We start from the raw sequence: 17,828 nt of genomic DNA, 5'->3' as shown, positions 1-17,828 counted from the left end.
CATACTGGGCTATAAGCTTCTCATTTGAAGCCTTAAGCCCATCCTGTTCACTCATTATTGTATACAGCATATCTAACAACAATCAGCCAACATCTCTATACCTCCTATTTCCATAAAACTCTGTAAAGGTGTCAAAAATGTTATTCCCCAGAGCCTGGCTTCATACAAGCGAAGTATTTGAAGACTCCAATGGTGAAATACATTTTTTGTAGTTATTTTATCTTCATTTGTCTCTTGAGGATTAAAAACTTTCAGAAATTAAAGGACATACATGGAATCAGCCTTTTGAAGCACCTCTGGAAATGGGACAGGTGACATCATTTCTAGAGGCATCTGCCTTTTATTGGAAGAGCGAGTCTCAGGTAGACAACATGTTCAAAAGTTCTTTCTTAGTAAAAGATGGGCAAATATTTAAAATCTTGATATTTCTTAGTTGCTACAAATTTGTTTTTCCCTTTTAAAGTTAAATGACTCATGATGTACAAATATATGGGATAGAATCCTGGAACAGAAGCCACCTCTATGCCCAATAATAGAGTAAATACATATATATCCAAAGACAATCATTGTCTCTGTAATTGATTGATAGGAGGTACTATGTATACACATTTAATATGTAATATTATCAAGACACATTTCCATATGAAAGTTACTGCTTTCAATTTTTTTTTTTCAAAAACAGAACTTATTTGTTAAAAATCATCATCAATCCCTTGCAAATTTAACAGCAAGATTCTGGTAACTGAGAAAGGTAATAGCACTTAAAATGGGAACAGTTTAAGTAGATGACAGTCCATTCACAAGACATAGTTTGCAAGTATTAAATCATCTAAGCAAAGCAATAATAGTTTCTTCAGCAACTTTTCCAGTCATCACCTGACAGCATATATCATAATATTACATACATTTGGTGTGAGAAATAGTCAATACAGACAAAACAAACCTGCCCTAGGATGTGTGAGAAATCTATCATACCTCCATCAGCATAGACCATTCAACATATCTTGGGGGATGTTACAAATAAATTCATATACACAAAGGGTAGGCGATCTTTAATATGTTGCCAGGTCTTCTGTAATCCATGCCATGGGCTGGCTTTGGAGCTTCCCATTCCTTACATTGCAGGAAGCTATTCAGAAGCCTCATCCCAAGAGATTGATGCTCTGCCAAGTCTTCGGTGAATTACATGACAGTTCCTGCTGAATGTCTCCTCTCATACAGGCTGAGGGCATGATGGACAAATTCATACTGCTCACTGATTTGGGCCATTCCACCCAAAGTCAGGGTGATCAGAACAGGCTCTGACTGATAATGCCGCTCTGACGTCTCCATTGGACAATCCTTGGCACTCATCAGTCTACACGAAGCTGGCAGACAATGCTTAGTGTATCAACAACTCCTTCTTCTTTCAACTGTTGACAGCCAATGGATGCAGCAATAAAACACCCAGTTCTGCCTATTCCTGCACTGCAGTGAACAACCACAGGCCCTCAGCCAAGAGAAGCAAATCTGTCTTCCTCTACATCCAGCATGAGCTGCAGAAGGGGCTGAGCACTGTCTGGAGACTTGCGATGAGGCCACGAGATGTACCAGTAATGCTTCACATGTTGGGTGTGATTTCCTTGCTCTAAGACAAGGTTTAGAACTCGGTAATTATCACATTCTTGCACACTGGTAGCCAGAACTTCTACCTTCCCTCTTTTTTCTGGCCAGACAGAACACATTTCTCATTTTTTCTTTGAATTTTGTGATCATAACAATCACAGGACTATCTTCCTGCCAAACCATCTGACAGAAATCATTTATGGTGTTGCTCATGGGTCCCTGCATGGCAATGAATGCTTTCTCCTCACTGCTGTAGTCCCTAATATAATTAGCATTAAGGTAGGTGCTCAAAAGAATCAGTTACATTCTTTGGTCTTAAACACACCCTGCTGAGGGGATTTGGCAAAATGGTCTTATAGCGATTTTTAGTTCTGTATCATGGAATATCAATTTCTTTGGGATCCACAAAGTTCATTGGTATTTCCATAAATTCACTCTGCAGTAAATGTGATCTTGCCACGATGTCCCTCAGCTGTGACTTCGTGAGAATTCGGCTGGCTGACTGCAAATATTCCATTGTTACTTCTCCCGAGGTGTTGTTATAACCACAAGGGGCTCAACGTTCCCCAAGCTACTCATGTACAAGGTAAAAGATTTGTTGGATCTCACCTCTCCTGAAGTCCTATGAGCTTCCTCCTGAAAGGAGAAGAGTAGGCAGCAGTGGCAGCTCTGATTTCAGGTTGGCACCGGCCCTGTGGGTCCACAATGATGGTCAGTGCTCCAGGGGCCTGCTCAGGCTGAACCATGCTGTGGGGTGCCTTTACCTCGGCCTGTGCTGGCTGTAACATGAGGGGCAAAAAGTGGATATCCTGGTTTTTCTCATTATCTTGTCTCAAGGAAAGCTGGAATTTTTCTTTTAGTCTATGGTGAATCACCAAACATATTACTATAATAACAAAGATGCTGAGAAAAATGACACCAGCATAAAATCCTTCTTTGCTCCAGATTTTGTCCATTTCATGCTGCCCTGGTAAAACATTTTTCTCAGGCTTCTAATTCCAAATTGAGATAAACTTTGATGTAAAGCACTGATATTAAGTGAATACAGCACTTCCTCAGATGGCAGAGCGTCTGAAATTCCTCTGTTTTGGTTTACAGGAGACACAAATAGCTCAACACTTCCTTCTTTGCAATGAGGCAGTTGATATGAACTTGCTGGGGTAAGAGCCATAAAGCTGCCACCACTCCTTGGGAAAGCAAGGTTATATTTAGCTTGTTTACGCCCATCTGCAGTGTCTTCCAGGGATGATCTGAAGGAAATCAGAGGCCAGAAATTAAATGACTCCATCCATCAATACCAAGACAGGGTTGTCGATAATTAGTCTCACCACAATTACATTTGCTGCTGGGATTGGAAGGTTTTCCATTTCAATATCTTGACCAGTCATGGCCAACAGATTGAGAGATGGGTCATATGCAGGTCTGAGAAATGCTGAATTAACAATTTGGTGATGTTTTCTTAATTGAGTTTGGAAAGAGGAATGGTAAATATGCTTACACATCTTTTGTGGCATGATAGCCAGGCTCTTCTCAACCCCTTGTGAATGGTGATAAATGAATACTTGCTTTGCACTTTTCTTCTGATGAATTGTAAAAAAGTAATCATCATTTCCTAAAAAGCACCAGTTTTAAGCCTAAGAGAAAGTCCAAAGTTAAGGCATCACATCAGAACCAACAAAGCCCACACAGCCAGAGACCTTTGGAGAAGAAAGAAAATGCCCCGGGGAAGCTGTTGAAGTTTCCTGGAGAGAAAGCTAGCACATTGGCAGGTGCCTTTCCAGCCGAAAGAGAAACCCTGAACATCATCGGCCTTCTTGAACTAAGGTATCATTCCCCGGATGCCTTAATATGGACATTTTTATAGCCTTGTCTTAATTTGAACATTTTCAAGCACTTGAACTTGCAACTTAATAAATTCCCTCTTTTTAAAAGCCATTCCATTTCTGGTATATCGTATTCTGGCAGTTTTTAAACTAACACAAGGAGGGACAAGGGGTGGAATAAATTGGGTAGATTGAGATACTAGTGGTCAATGTGAGTTGAGGGGTAAGGGATATAGTATGTATGAGTTTTTTGTTTTCATTTTCTGGAGTGAAGCAAATGTTCTAAAAAAATATCATGGTGATAAATACACAACTATGTGATGAGATTGTGAGCCACTGATTGTACACAATATATGGGATATGTGTGTGAAGATTTTTCAATAAAAATATTTTTTAAAAAATCAAGGTGTCAGCAAGGCAATGCTTTCTCCCAAAGTCTGTAACATTCTGTTGTTAGGTTTCTTGGCTTGTATCCCTGCCTCTCCTCATGTGGTGACGTAGTCTCCCAAAGGTGGTATTATGACTATCTCTTTTGCCGACTCACCCTATGGATTGGCAGTATCATTCTGATTATGGGAAACAGAGTCCTTAGTGCCTTTGAGTCCAGTCAGAGTAGAAAACCCATTGTAAAAACCCATTTTTAAGATTCTGCTTCTTCAGAACAACTCCCAGTACCAAGCTGTATTAGCTAGGGTTCTCTAGAGAAACAGAATCAGCAGGAAATATCCATAGATATAAAATTTATAAAAGTAACTCATGTAACCATGAGAACATAGAGTCCAAGGTCTGTAGAGCAAGCTGCAAGCTGGTAACTCCAATGAAGTTCCTCAATGAACTCTCAGGAGAGGCTGGCTGGACAAATGTAAGAATGGAAGAGTCCAAAATCCTTAAGTAGGATGTGAAGCTGATGACTCCAATGAAGGGTCTGGATGAACTCCACAGGAGAGGCTCAGTGGCTAAAGCAGGAAGAGAAACTGTCTCTTCTGAATCTTCCTTAAAAGCCTCCCAGTGATTAGATTAAGCATCACTCATTGCAGAAGACACTCCCCTTGGCTGATTACAAATGCAATCAGCTGTGGATGCAGCCAACGTAATCATGATTTAAATCCATGAAATGTCCTCATCGCAACAGACAGGCCAGCACTTGCCCAACCAGACACACGGGCACCACCAGCTGGCCAAGTTGACACATAAACCTGACCATAGCAGTCATCAAAGACAAGGAAAGTCTGAGAAACTGTCATAGCTGATAGGAGCTTAAGGATGAATAACAACTAAATGCAATGTGGTATCTTGGATGTGATGCTGGAATAGAAAAAGAGCATTAGGTAAAACTAAGGAATTTATCTTATAGGTATATTCATGCATATGCCTGAAGACATATGACCTTGATAATAATTGGAGTGAACGAATTTTTAGTGCTTTCTACCTGCTAGCCATTAAAGCTCTTTATGAAGATACTATTATATCCTCCATTTAAAATATTAAGAAATTGAAGCATGCAGAGGTTAAGTCACTTAAAACCATAAGACTTTGTAGTGGAAATCCAGGGCTCAACCCAGGAAATATGGCTTCAGAGCCCTGTGCTCTCTCTCTCTTTCTCTTTCTCTCTCTCTCTCTCTCTCTTTCTCTCACTGTAAACAAACAAGAATATTTCCTGCATCATTTTTTGTAACAGCAAAAGCCTAGAAACAATTCATATGTCTATCAATAGGGGATAGCTATTATATATCTGTATAATAAAATATTGAGTTATTATTACAAATATTAAGGTTTATATGCTCTATGGAAAGAATTCAAGGTATATTTTCAAATTAAGAAAAAAATTTTAAAAAAAAGAACAAGCAAAATAAACAAAAAAGAAAAAGAGAAAACATAAGGTATAAAGCACTTAAACAAGCTACCAATCTTGTAAAACCCAAAGAGCTTTGTGTACATTATATTTCTGCGAGCACTGACAATCACAGAGAATAGGCATTAGCTCAGGAGAGGCTGCCTGTGAAGTGTGAGAGGGAGACACACTTTTACACTGAAAACTCCTTTTTGCTGTTTTAATTCTTTAAAACCAGCATGTATTATTCATTTTAAAAGCTATACTAAAATCTCTGCATAATAAAGATATATATGAATTGATGTGGGAACACAGAGAAAGAAGCAATTCATTCTCCAAGAAGTCCCCACAAAATGCTACAATGGGTGTGTAGGAACTTGGCAGCTTAAATGTAAAAGAAGTTCCCTTCTGGCAGAAGCATATTTGGAGGTCCGTAAGTGTGAGGGCTCACGGGATACTGGGTAATGGTGCACAGTTTGAGTGTGACCGGTTGGAAGGAAATGAGGTTAGGCTGTGAGACTGAAATCTGATAGTATGTACATATATTAATTTATGTGTGAAGTGAAATAGTCAGTTTTATCAATAACTACATGGCAAGGATGTTTTCAGTGTAGGTTATTTAAAATAGTTTTGCATGCCATGTTTGTCACATAGTGTATTACAACAAGAGAAAACTATTTTGGTATAAAGAAGGGTATTATCTTTCTTCATTCTCTCTTATCGGAGAGGAAGCATATCAGTTAAGAGTTAGAGAGGGTTCCGTGCACTAGGGTAATTTTCCAGAAACCTACAACTTCCAGATGGGTCCCCAGACCAGATAAGTCCTGAAATGCAGAGGGGCCAGCCTCTCCAGAACATCAACTAGTTCCATCCCTCTATCCTATATTACTGACAGCCCCTTCCTACATGAAAAATTTAGAATGGGCATAGCCCAAATACCCCTAAAGAGTGGAAAAGATCAAAGGTGATGGTGGCATTATCCATAGGAAGTAGGGTTTAACAAATGAGTATGATTGCTGAATCAATATATTGATATTTCTTTTAGTCTCCAGTATCTTAGAGCAGCTAGAAGTGAAAACCTAAAATGTATGTAACCCATGCCAAACTCTGAATCTGTTTTACAACTAATTGTTGCGATGTGCTTTGAATTTTATTGCTTTTTTGTATATGCGTCATTTTTCACACAAAACAAAGAAATATAAAATACACTTAATGTTCAAAAAAAGTTTTAAGAAATTAAAAGAAAAAGAATCAGAGAGAACTGATGGATGTGCCCACCTCCCCACATAAAAGCTGTGTGAGCCCCGGAAAATTATTTACCAAGTGTCAGTCTCAGTGTCTTCATCTGTGAAACACAGCTTATGATGAATAATACAAATTTCATAGTATTAGCGTGACGGTTAATGATTGAGATAGTTCATGCAAAGCCTTTAGTAGGATAATAATAATGGCCTATTATAATTGTTAATAGGTATTAAAAAATAACAATTTCAACAACAATTCCAACCGTATTGGTATAATAAGGGACTGAAAAAGTGAAAGGAGAGCACTTCTCTAGGAAAATGAAGGTCTACAGTTATAATCCAAAAGACAACCAGCCCACACTAAAGGCAGCCCCACCCCACACTAAAGGCAGCCCCACCCCACACTAAAGGCAGCCCCACCCCACACTAAAGGCAGCCCCAGCCCACACAGCTCTCATTTGCCTTTTCACCTACCAGACCCTGAATGACCCCGTTTTGCCCAAGGCTGCATGGTTGGCTGACCAGTCTCAGAACTGAGGGTCCATCAGTTCATCCCCAACATGTTTGACAACCTCCCGTCCAAATGGTAACACTCAAGATGCTGAGCCACAGATGGAAGTGTTTGGTTGAGATTTTAAAGGAATATCTAAAAAAAATTAGAACATTTATTTTGCCTGGGGTAATACGATGATCTGAAATCACTTAGATCTAATTTCATGTTTAAAAAATATTGCAACCATCCTTTCCACTGAGAGTTCTCTCAAAGAGATGGTAATTACAAAATAGAAGAAACAAATCAAACTAGCATGGGTAAAAAAAAAATCGTTACAGAGCAATGTGCTGGCAGCAGAACCCTAACTGGCTGCTATGAAGCCAAAACAAAAGGATGTCATGGGCATCAAATTTATCGTTCTACATTGAAATCCAAATATGCTTAACATGAATAAATGTCAAACTGACAAAACTATAGAGACAACCAAACAACCTAGATTGGGCATATTGTTTCTAATCTTTTAGTGACTCTCTGTACCTCTTCCTTAATATCTATTCTCTGATTTTTATATTCACCCATGAAATTAGATACCCTCCCCCCACCCCGTGGTTACAGCAACTATTCTTATTTTCCAAGCCAACAGTTAAGAGTATGCATTTTAATAAGTTTGAACACTCTCAGGGAACAATGGAACAGATTTCTTAAAAGAATGTTTTTCCTTAAATCTTGGAAATCTCTTGTATTGATGGGGCAGCTATAGATACATTTTGCTTCTCTTCATCGGGGTCTTCTCCCTCTTAAAACGATAAGCATTAAATTTTGAATTCAAAGTACATGGAGAATGTAAGTTCTATGAAAGGAGAGAAAAAAATGGAACAATATTTTTTAAAAAATAGGGTGGCAAAACTGACTACAATGAAAAGATAAGAAATTAAGGAGGAAAAAGAGAGAGAAGAGCCTGTCTTAGTGGAGTATTTTATTTAAAGTTTAGATGAAGTTTGCTTAAGGAGAAACAAAAATGTTGTTACTTTGGATTCCAGAATGAATTAAAAAGGCCCCAGAAAAAGAATGTTTACAGCTACTTTTCACGTTTGCAGACAACCTTCACCATTTATTACCTTCTGGGAGAAAAAGGGACCTCCTTTTTGTAGCAGACCTATAAAATTCTTTAGTACTTTGATGATCCTAAGTACACACGTGATCAGAAAAGAACCATTTCCTAGAAAATAGCGGTATTAGCTAGGGTTCTCTAGAGAAACAGAATCAGCAGGAAATATCTGTAGATATAAAATTTATAAAAATGACTCATGGAACCGTGGAATGTAGAGTTCAAGGTCTGTAGGGCAGGCCGCAAGCTGGCAACTCTGATGAAGTTCCTCACCGAACTCTCAGGAGAGGCTGATTGAACAACCATGGGAATGGAAGAGTCCAAAATCCATAAGGCAGCCTGTGAAGAAAGGTCTGGATGAACTCCACAGGAGAGATTCACTGGCTGAAGCAGGAAGAGTGATTCTCTTCTGAATCCTCCTTAAAAGCCTTCCCATGATTGGATTAAGTATCACTCATTGTAGAAGACACTCCCTTCAGCTGATTATAAATACAATCAGCTGTGGATGCAGTCAGCATGATCATGATTTAAGTCCATGAAATATCCTCAGAGCAACAGACAGGCCAGTGCTTGCCCAACCAGACAACTGGGCACCACCAGCTGGCCAAGCTGACACATGAACGTGCCCATGACAATAGGTGACAATGACATTAAAAGTCACTCTAGTTTTTCATCCAGATTGGAATTATCCACATCGTGCAGACTCTGAAATTTTGGTGGACCTGGATGGTCATGGGTCAAAGAACCTGAAGTTTTAGCAACTTAGGGTGTTCTCAGCAAGGTAATAACATTATAAGATACTGGAAAATTATAAGCAATTTTCACATCTTCTCAATACCCACACAGCTCTGAACTCTGGTTATAGGATCCAGGGGAACATTCCTTTTTTATCTTCACATCGGCTCGGCCATCTCACAAAAGAAGAAAGAAATAGACAATGTTTCTGGCCTATGACTTGTTAAGGCTATTGTATAATCAATAGCTTATTCATTGTATTGGTTCAAGTGAAATTGCATATAAGATGCTTAGATTTGTTGCAGTAGAAACATCTAGCTTCAATATCCATTCTCCCTGTCTTCCTTTAATAACCATAATGCTGCATCTTAGCTGCATGCACTGTATCACAGCTAGAGGCTAAGTGTCCTGGCCTCCTTGCAGTAAGTTGTGGTCATGTTAGCTCAGTTCAATGGATGTTGACAGGAGTGAGGTGTTCAATGCACAGTTTATGCCCTCAAAAGAAAGCATGTGCTTCCTTACTTGTTTTTTCTCTTCCCCACTGGCTACAATATGGAGATAAAAAGCGCCGGAAGGCTTCTTTTTTTTTTTTTTTTTGCATGAGCAGGCAGTGGGAATTGAACACAGTTCATCAGCATGGCAGGCGAGAATTCTGCCTGCTGAGCCACTGTGGCCCGCCCTGGAAGACAATTTTGAATCACAAGAAAACTGCATGTAGGAAATTGCAGAGCAACCAAATAGAAGGAGGCTGGGTCCCAGACACCACGAAGCCACCATATCAGCCTGGACTACTTAAACTCAGTGTGAAACATGGTCGAGAAGTACTATTGTATCTCATTTTTGTCTTTTATTTTTATAGTTTTATTGAAAGGTAATCAACATATGATAAAAATACGCATGTTTAAATATACAATTTGAGAGCTCTCTGACATATGTATAAACCATGATATACACAATCAGGGAAAAGAACATACGCTTTTCCCACAAAGGTTTCCTGTGCCACTTTGTAACCTATCTCTGCCTGCACTCACTACTATCCCCAGTCAAGCCTTGATCTACTTTCTGTAATATAGGTGAATTTATATTTTCTAAAATTCTATATAAATAGTATCATACAGTATTTTTGCTTTTGTCTTCCATTATTAATTTACCAGATTTATTTTGAGATCCTTCCATGCTTTTCCATGCATTAATGACTTGTTCCTTTTTATTGGTGAGCAGTATTCCATTGTATGCGTATGTCACAAAATGTTTGTGATAGATGTGTAAATTGTTTCTAGTGCCTGGCTATTACAAATAAAGCTATGAGCACTTTGTGTACATGTTTTCATTTTTCTTGGATAAATAACTAGAGATGGAATGGCAGGGGCACTTGGTAGCTGCATGCTTAACTTTTTAAGAAACTACTAAACTTTGTTCAAAAGGGTTGGTACTATTACATGTTTCTATTAGGAGTGTAAGAGATTTCCATTTGCTCCACATCTTCAGCAGTACATGGTATGGTCAGCCTTTTTAATTTTAACCGTCTGGTGGATGTGCAGTAATAAAGCCCTGTGATTTTTAATTTGCATTTCCCTAATGACTAATGATGCTGATCATATTTGGAGGTGCATTTTTGCCTTTTGTATGTCTTCTTAGTTGAAGTATAAGCTCAAATCTTCTGCCCATTTCTCATTCTGTTGATAGTGTTCTTATTACTGAATTGTAAGAGCTATTTATATTGTATGGGCACAAGCCTTTGTCAGATAAATGTTTGCACATCTTTTTTTACTAAGATGTGGTTTACTTTTTCATTTAATATCTTTCAAAAAGCAATTTTTTTATTTTAATGAGGTCCAAATTTATGTATTTTTTAATTTAAAGCTTTTGTTGTATTCTTTTTACCAAACTGAATGTCCTCAAGATTTTAGACTATATTTTCTTTAAGAAGTTTTATCTTACATTTAATCTATGACACATTTTGAGTTAATTGTTACATATGGTAGGAAGTAAAGGTAGAGGATTTTTTATCTTGTTTTGAGACATTTTGTTAATCAATTGTTCTGGCATTATCGGGGAAAATATTATTCTTTCATCACTGAGTTAGTTTGGCACCTTTGTCAAAACAAATTGACTGTACACATGTGGGACTATTACTGAACTCTTGTTCCATTGATCTATATATCTATCTTTATGTCAATATTATACTATCTTGTGTGACTTTAAATAAGTTTTAAAATCAGGTAGGATAAGTCCTCCAACTTTGCTTCTTTTTTTTTCAAAAAATAAGTTACTCCGGATTCTTTGAATTTTCTTATAAATTTTATAATGTTTATCATTTCATAAAAATGTCTTCTGGGATTTTTATTGGGATTGCCTTGGATCTAGAGATAAATTTGGGTAGGGTTACATCTTAGCAATGTGAAGTCTTCATTTAGGTCTCCTTTAATTTCTCTCAGCAATGTTTTGTAGTTTTGAATATATAGGTTTTGTGCATCTTTTATCAAATTTTTCTCTATTTCATATTTTTGAACTATTGTAAATGGTGTTTCTAAGAAACAATTTCTAATTGCTTATTGTTTACTATTCAGAAATACAATTGATTTTCAAAATTTAACCTTGTATCCTTCAGCCTTGCTAAACTCACTGGTTGGTTTTAGTGTCTTTTAAAAAAATCATTTAGGATTTTCTACATAAACAATAAAGTCATCTATTAATAAAGGCAGTTTTATTTCTTCATTTCCAATCAGTATGCCATTTATTTCTTATTCTTGCTTTACCTTAGTGGGAATCTCTAACACAGTGTTGAGACATCTTTATCTCATTCTTGATCCTAGGAAGAAAGCATTCAGCTTTTCACAATTAATTATGATATTAGAATAATGATTATTTTCACGTGTCAATTTGGCTAGGCTATGGTGTCCAGTTGTTTGGGTAAGCAAGAACTGGCCTGTTACTGTGAGTATATTTCATAGATGGATTTGCAGCTATAGTCAGTTGATTGTATCTACTGCTGATTGCATCCACCATCAACAAAAGAGACTAGCCCTCAGCAGTGAGTAGAGTCTTCTTATTCAGAACTGAGGATTTCAGAAATAAGAAAGAATTCCTGCCATTCAACCTCTCCTGGGGATTTCTACCTCACCTTCATCAGAGCTTCCAATTTGTGGCTGCCCTACAGAACTCAGACTTGCCAATATCCACATTGTATGAACCAACTCCCATAATAAATCCCTTTATATATATATAAATTCTGCTTCTCTGGAGAACCCTGAGTACCACAGTTTGTCACTTTTACTGATGACTTTCATCAGGTTAAGGAATTTCCTTTTAATTCCTAATTTGCTGAGAGATTTTATCAAGAAAAAGTGTTAGTTTTTTTTGAAACGCTTTTTATTTGTATAATGAGATAACCATATTTTTTCTTTAGTCTGTGTCTTAGATTCCTGGCTGCTAAGACAAATACCGTACAATAGATTGACTTAAAAACAGGAATTTATTGGCTCTCGATAAATTAGAGAAGTCCTAAACTGAGGTATTGGTATGGCAATGCTTCATCCCTGAAGACCGTGTCATTCTGGGGCTGGCTGCCAGTGATATTTGGGTCCCTGGCTTTTCTGTCATATGGCAATGCACATGGTAACAGCCTCTCCTTTCTTTTCTGGGTTATGCTGACTTCCCATTTCCTGCACCTCTCCATGGCTTTTATTTGTAAGACTCCCAGTAATAGGATTACAACCCATCCTCAGTCAGCTGACCATACTTCAACTAAAAATAATATCATCAAAAGGTCCTATTTACAAAAGGCTCACATTCACAGAAATGAGGATTAAGATTAAGAATCTGGGGTTTATAATTCAACCTACCAGTCTGTTAATATGATTAATCATATTGATTAATATTTGAATGTTACACTACCTAGGGATAACTCCACTTTCTCATTATGTCTTAGGCAAAACATTGTCATTATCATAATTACTTTTTCCATGATTTCCATGATTTTATTATGAAAAATACAGACATTTCATAATAGCTGTTTTCCATTAGAAAATGTCACACCTATGGTTCCTCACTCTTCCTATAAAATTTGCTGCAGAACTCCCAAGACTGGCATTCTGCAAAGGAAGTGGTGCATGATTAACTCATCTTATCCAAATTATCTACTCAACTAAGGTGCAATATCTAGAAAACCAACTATCCTCTACCTCAACTGAGACTAGTTTTAAGTTCGTTAGCCTCATAAGCATTTATTAGCCAGTATAGTATATCTTATGTAGGTGGAACTGGAAGTAGATGAGCATCATTGAAACCAACAAGTAAGGAGAAGTAAAGGCCACAGCTGACACTGAAAATGGATGCAACAGGGAAAACACTGGACTTAAGTTTAGGAGACTGAAGTTTAAGGTTCAGCTATTCATTTACTGGCTATGGTCAGTTTTTCAGTAAAAAAAATATATATATATATTTATTGAGCTCAGAGTGTATGCTAGGTACCTATGCTATGTGTAGGTCAAAAGCAATGCACTAGACAGATGTTACCCCTGATGTTTATTGATATCATTTTAACCTCTTAGGAACCTTTGTGTATTCTGCCAATATTGCATGTTTGACATGAGAAGCATTTACATAAAAACACATGTCAATCTACCTTGCTAGAGAGAAATCACATAATTGTGTAGCTGGTTTTCATGGGCATATGAGTTCCAAGCTCAGATTTTTTAATGGTGTTTTCATGTTAAAATCTGTGTTTCCTCACCAGACTATGAACTCTGAGAAGAGAAACTTTCATACATCTTTGTATCCTGTTATGTGATAAATTTCCATGTACCTATAGAATAAATGAGTGAATGAATAAATGACTAGATAGAGAATTTGGAAATGAAATACACTGGAAAAGACTCACATAGATCTTCTAAGAGATTATTGTGAAATAACTGCAAAAGAAGAGTTGAGGACATAAATACAGCACACTGCTGAAGAATGGGGAATCTGGATTCATATTGTATCTGTATAGATAGTTTTGAAGCCTTGAATTGTCTTCTGCTGACTCCATGATCCCAAGTAAATATTAGCAGCATAATGGTAACAATCTGTAAAAGTCACAGAAAGCTTGGCATAACAGTTATTGAATCTGCAAATATCTTAGCAGTTATTAAGAATTTCAGATATAATCGTTCATTTGGCCAATTTCCAGCCAAAAATTCAAAGTCAGCCTAAGTTGGAAGCTGTTCACTTTGTTCCAAATATAAATTTACCTTTTCTCTAGAGCTTCTTAAATAATTTGATCAGGAAATGATATTCTAGATTTGAATCATAAAAAAAGTAGAAGTCAGATGACTCAAATCCAAATTTGTCTTTGCTTCTAACTTGCCATATGGTCTTGGACAAAGCGATTCACAGCTTTGGCTCTCCTACCCCTCCTCAAGAACAGGAACTTTAGAATGGACAATTCTTCTGGCTTCCAACATCTAGCATGCTAATTCTATGGCTGATTTTGAAGGTGAACAAATAGCTAATCAATTTAAGGTACACTTTTTATAGCAGATCCTGAAGCAAATGATGAAAACTGACGTAGTAGGTCTCCCTATCTCCTTACATACAAGATAAACAGGATACAAGTGCCCAAATAAAATTAAGCCAAGAATTAAGAGAATTTGCTATTGCATTTAAACCCAAAATATCCATATCGATGAAATTGGCATGGGTCCTCAGAGATACAAACAGAAACTCTGTTTTTCAGTAAGAAATAGATCCATGAACAGCAAAATGACTGGTCCTGCCCTTGGACTCACTTGGAATGACACTACACGCTTATCAAGCAGGTCCTCTATAGAACATGGGTTCCACACCTCCCTTTTCACCCCTTACGCACCCTGCCAGATGTCATATGAAGGGTATTTATCTGATAAGTTAAACCAAAGCCTCAACTCTGACATGCAGCTTTGTCTGCCATGATCTAACCCATCATGAAATGAGACCCATCATGAAATACCTCCCTCTTTCAGTGACCTGAGAGTAGCTGAGACAGCTGGGAACACAACTGGTCAGTAAACACAGAGAGAAGAAGGGATATCTTACAGAGCATATTTGCCTAGGTAGAACTCCATTTAGGTTTTAACCACCTTTCTGGTACTTCCCCTTGTCTGAATATGAATGGCTAGATGTCATTTCAATTCAGGCAGCAAATCTGTCACCCACCAGATCATTTGTGTTGACTAAAATTCAGGCTGTTAAAGGGGCATTTGTCATCTCTGCTTCTCTTGAAGAAAAGTCCTTTGTTTATTTTTTTTCCTATTGAGTTTTGCCATAGCTGGGGGATAAAAAAAGAAGTAGACTATTGTATTGGCTGCTGAGTCTTCATTTAATGGAAATACTGTTCTTTACTATGTGCAGAAAAGCTGAGAATACTTAGAAACTAGCAAAGTTCCAGGGCAAAGTTCACTTACAATGTCCAAGGCTTTCATAATTTAAAAAAGTGTAAAGGAGTAGGGTGGACAGCCAGTTATCACAACCCCAAAGTAATCATTAAACGTCTTGCCAGTTTTGAGTTCCACCAACCTAAAATGATTTGAAGCATCATCACCAATGATAAAGGAACCTCTAAATCTTACTGGGTGGGGCAGGCGCTGGCTCATGGCCACCTCTTTGTCTTTTACAGAACCTCCATGGATTGTGCACATTCCTTGGGCTGAGTTTGGGGCCTGATGAATCCTGAAAATTGTCTCAATTTCTTTGTTATGATATAGAAACTGCCACAAGTTATGCAAAAGAATATGAGTGAAATTGTGGAGTGATTGTCCAGAATGCAGACCAAAGTCTCTGGAGAAACTGTAGGTTTGGAATCCATATTCTACTCCAGACTAAGCTTGTCACACCTGCCTTTTCAGGTTTTTTTTGAGTGACCTCTTGTTTTCAATGACAGCCTTCTGAATGGGCTGGAGAGAATGGAGGATTTGGGAGATTTTTAGCCCTCATATTGCTCAAATGTTTAGGGCTTCCACATTTTAAGTCCTCTGTTGTGGTGAGGCAAGGTTTCAAAACATTTGGTTTGGGGTTTCATTTCCTCAGGGCTTTGCTTCCTAAAAGAAATATCAGAAACCAACGTGAATCCAGGTGTTAATGATTAACTATGACTTCGTTTGTTACCCCTCTAGATCATGTTTGCATGTTGACATATAGTATCAGCGCCCATAGCCCAAAGTATGAATAATCTGAGAATTTTAGATATTGATACGAAGGCAGGGATTGAGATATTTTTGGTTAAGGAAGGCTTTTTTGAGAACCTTAGTCTAGATAGGAAGACATATATATGAGCAAATAATCATATAGGAACAAGAAAAAAATCCTTCCTTTGATATGAATTTACTTTCTTTGTATATATAAAACAGGGATAATACTACTTCAGAGGGTTATTGTAAGAATTGAAATGACTCCTTGGCATGTCCTAAAACAAAAATAAATGCTAGTTTCCCATCTCCATTGTGAAATGCTGCAGAGATCCTGAATTTGGCATCTGCCCAAGTTTGATTACTGACCATTAAATGTGGTAGTGGCAGAGCACAAGCAGCATCAAAGGAAAATTCAAATTCTGTATGTTGTTAACACTACATTCATTCTACATAGGGCTAACTCTTACAAATAAACTGGTGACAGGTAAGACTAGCTCAGAATCTGGTAATGTTTAGTTATACCCATCGCTATTCTTGTTAAAGTCCTTCATTTGCTTTCTTTCTTTTTTTGTAATCTGTATGGCAAGGTCACATTTCATTATTTTTCCATGTGAGTATCCTGTTATTGCAGCACCATTTGTTGGATTTTTGTTTTTTTTTTTGTTTTTTGGGAAGTGCATGGAGTGGCAATCGAACCCAGGTCTCCCACATAGCAGATGAGAATTCTACCACTGAACTACCCTTGCCTCCCCCTCCAATTGCTTTTACATTCATTCGCTCACTCATTCATTCCTTATTTATTCAAACTGTAAACAAATATGTTATGTGCTTAATATCATGGTTTTTTTTTATAATGAGTGAAAGAAAATCTTAGGTACAATTGCAGCTCCACCATTATAAAAAAAATAGTTAAAGCTTTTGCTATTTAGGAACTTAGAGTCTAGTAGCAGAGCTCAGCTTGTACCCAGACAAAACCAATATAATAAGTGAGCCTTTGAGTGTGCACAGGAAGAAGCGTCACATGTATGTCTTTATGCAAGTACTCGGTTATGCTACCCACCCCTAAAGTGCTCTGTCTTTCTTACCAAATCTGAGTCATCATTTTCTGCTAATAAGAAATATATGTGTGGGCCTAAGCAACAGGATCTGCCTAGTCTTTAAGTCCAAGTAATTATCTGAATTACTGGATTCTTCCCCAGCCAAGTAAATATTTGGACAAAGAAGGATGGTCCTGGAGGAAGGGTCTGGGTTTCTAGTGCCTGTCAAATGGACATTCATGGAATGCAAGACCAAGTAGACCTTGTTTCCAAGTGTGGAGGAAGAAGAGGGGCTGTAAAGCTAGGTATTCTAGCAGGACAAACTCATAGCCCAGCTTCCTTGTAATGCGTAATGCATGGTTTCTCACTGTCAGAGTATTTTTCTACCTAGAACAAGAGCTGCTTTCGCCTATATGGTTTAGTTTGCTTTGGGGTAACAGTAAAATGTCTGAAGTTGAACTACCTGCTGACTTCTTGTGCATGTAACAAATGCGTGGCTAATTGCATCCCATATCTGCTGTCTTGCAAAACTGTGGTCAGCAAGGCATGAGGTCATATATGTACATAAACTTGTCTATGCGTGAAAGGTGGTTGTATGTTTGGGCTAACCATGTCACCACTACCACTTCAGTGCTTTTGATGCCCTCCATTAGCTTTGATAATGTGCTGCAACTATTAACACTTAGTAATGATGCCCCATAAGTCTGCCCTCTCCTTCCATATTGCTGCTTTGTGGTGGCACTCTGAGCAAGCTCTGTGGGGGGTGCCTTTAGACTCCCTATCTCTGTCACTGTAGCCTCAAGC

General features: G+C 37.8%; 1 pseudogene; it reads right to left on the bottom strand.

The window, feature by feature from the left end:
• Window positions 1–1,142: 1,142 nt before the first annotated feature.
• Window positions 1,143–12,024, bottom strand: LOC143649127 (receptor-type tyrosine-protein phosphatase R-like; annotated as a pseudogene).
• Window positions 12,025–17,828: the final 5,804 nt, after the last annotated feature.

The sequence above is a fragment of the Tamandua tetradactyla genome, chromosome 11 (assembly GCF_023851605.1).
Source record: "Tamandua tetradactyla isolate mTamTet1 chromosome 11, mTamTet1.pri, whole genome shotgun sequence".
NCBI classification, from domain to species: Eukaryota; Metazoa; Chordata; class Mammalia; order Pilosa; family Myrmecophagidae; genus Tamandua; species Tamandua tetradactyla.
Note: the sequence above shows the minus strand (reverse complement) of the source record. Positions and strands in the feature narration are given on the sequence as shown.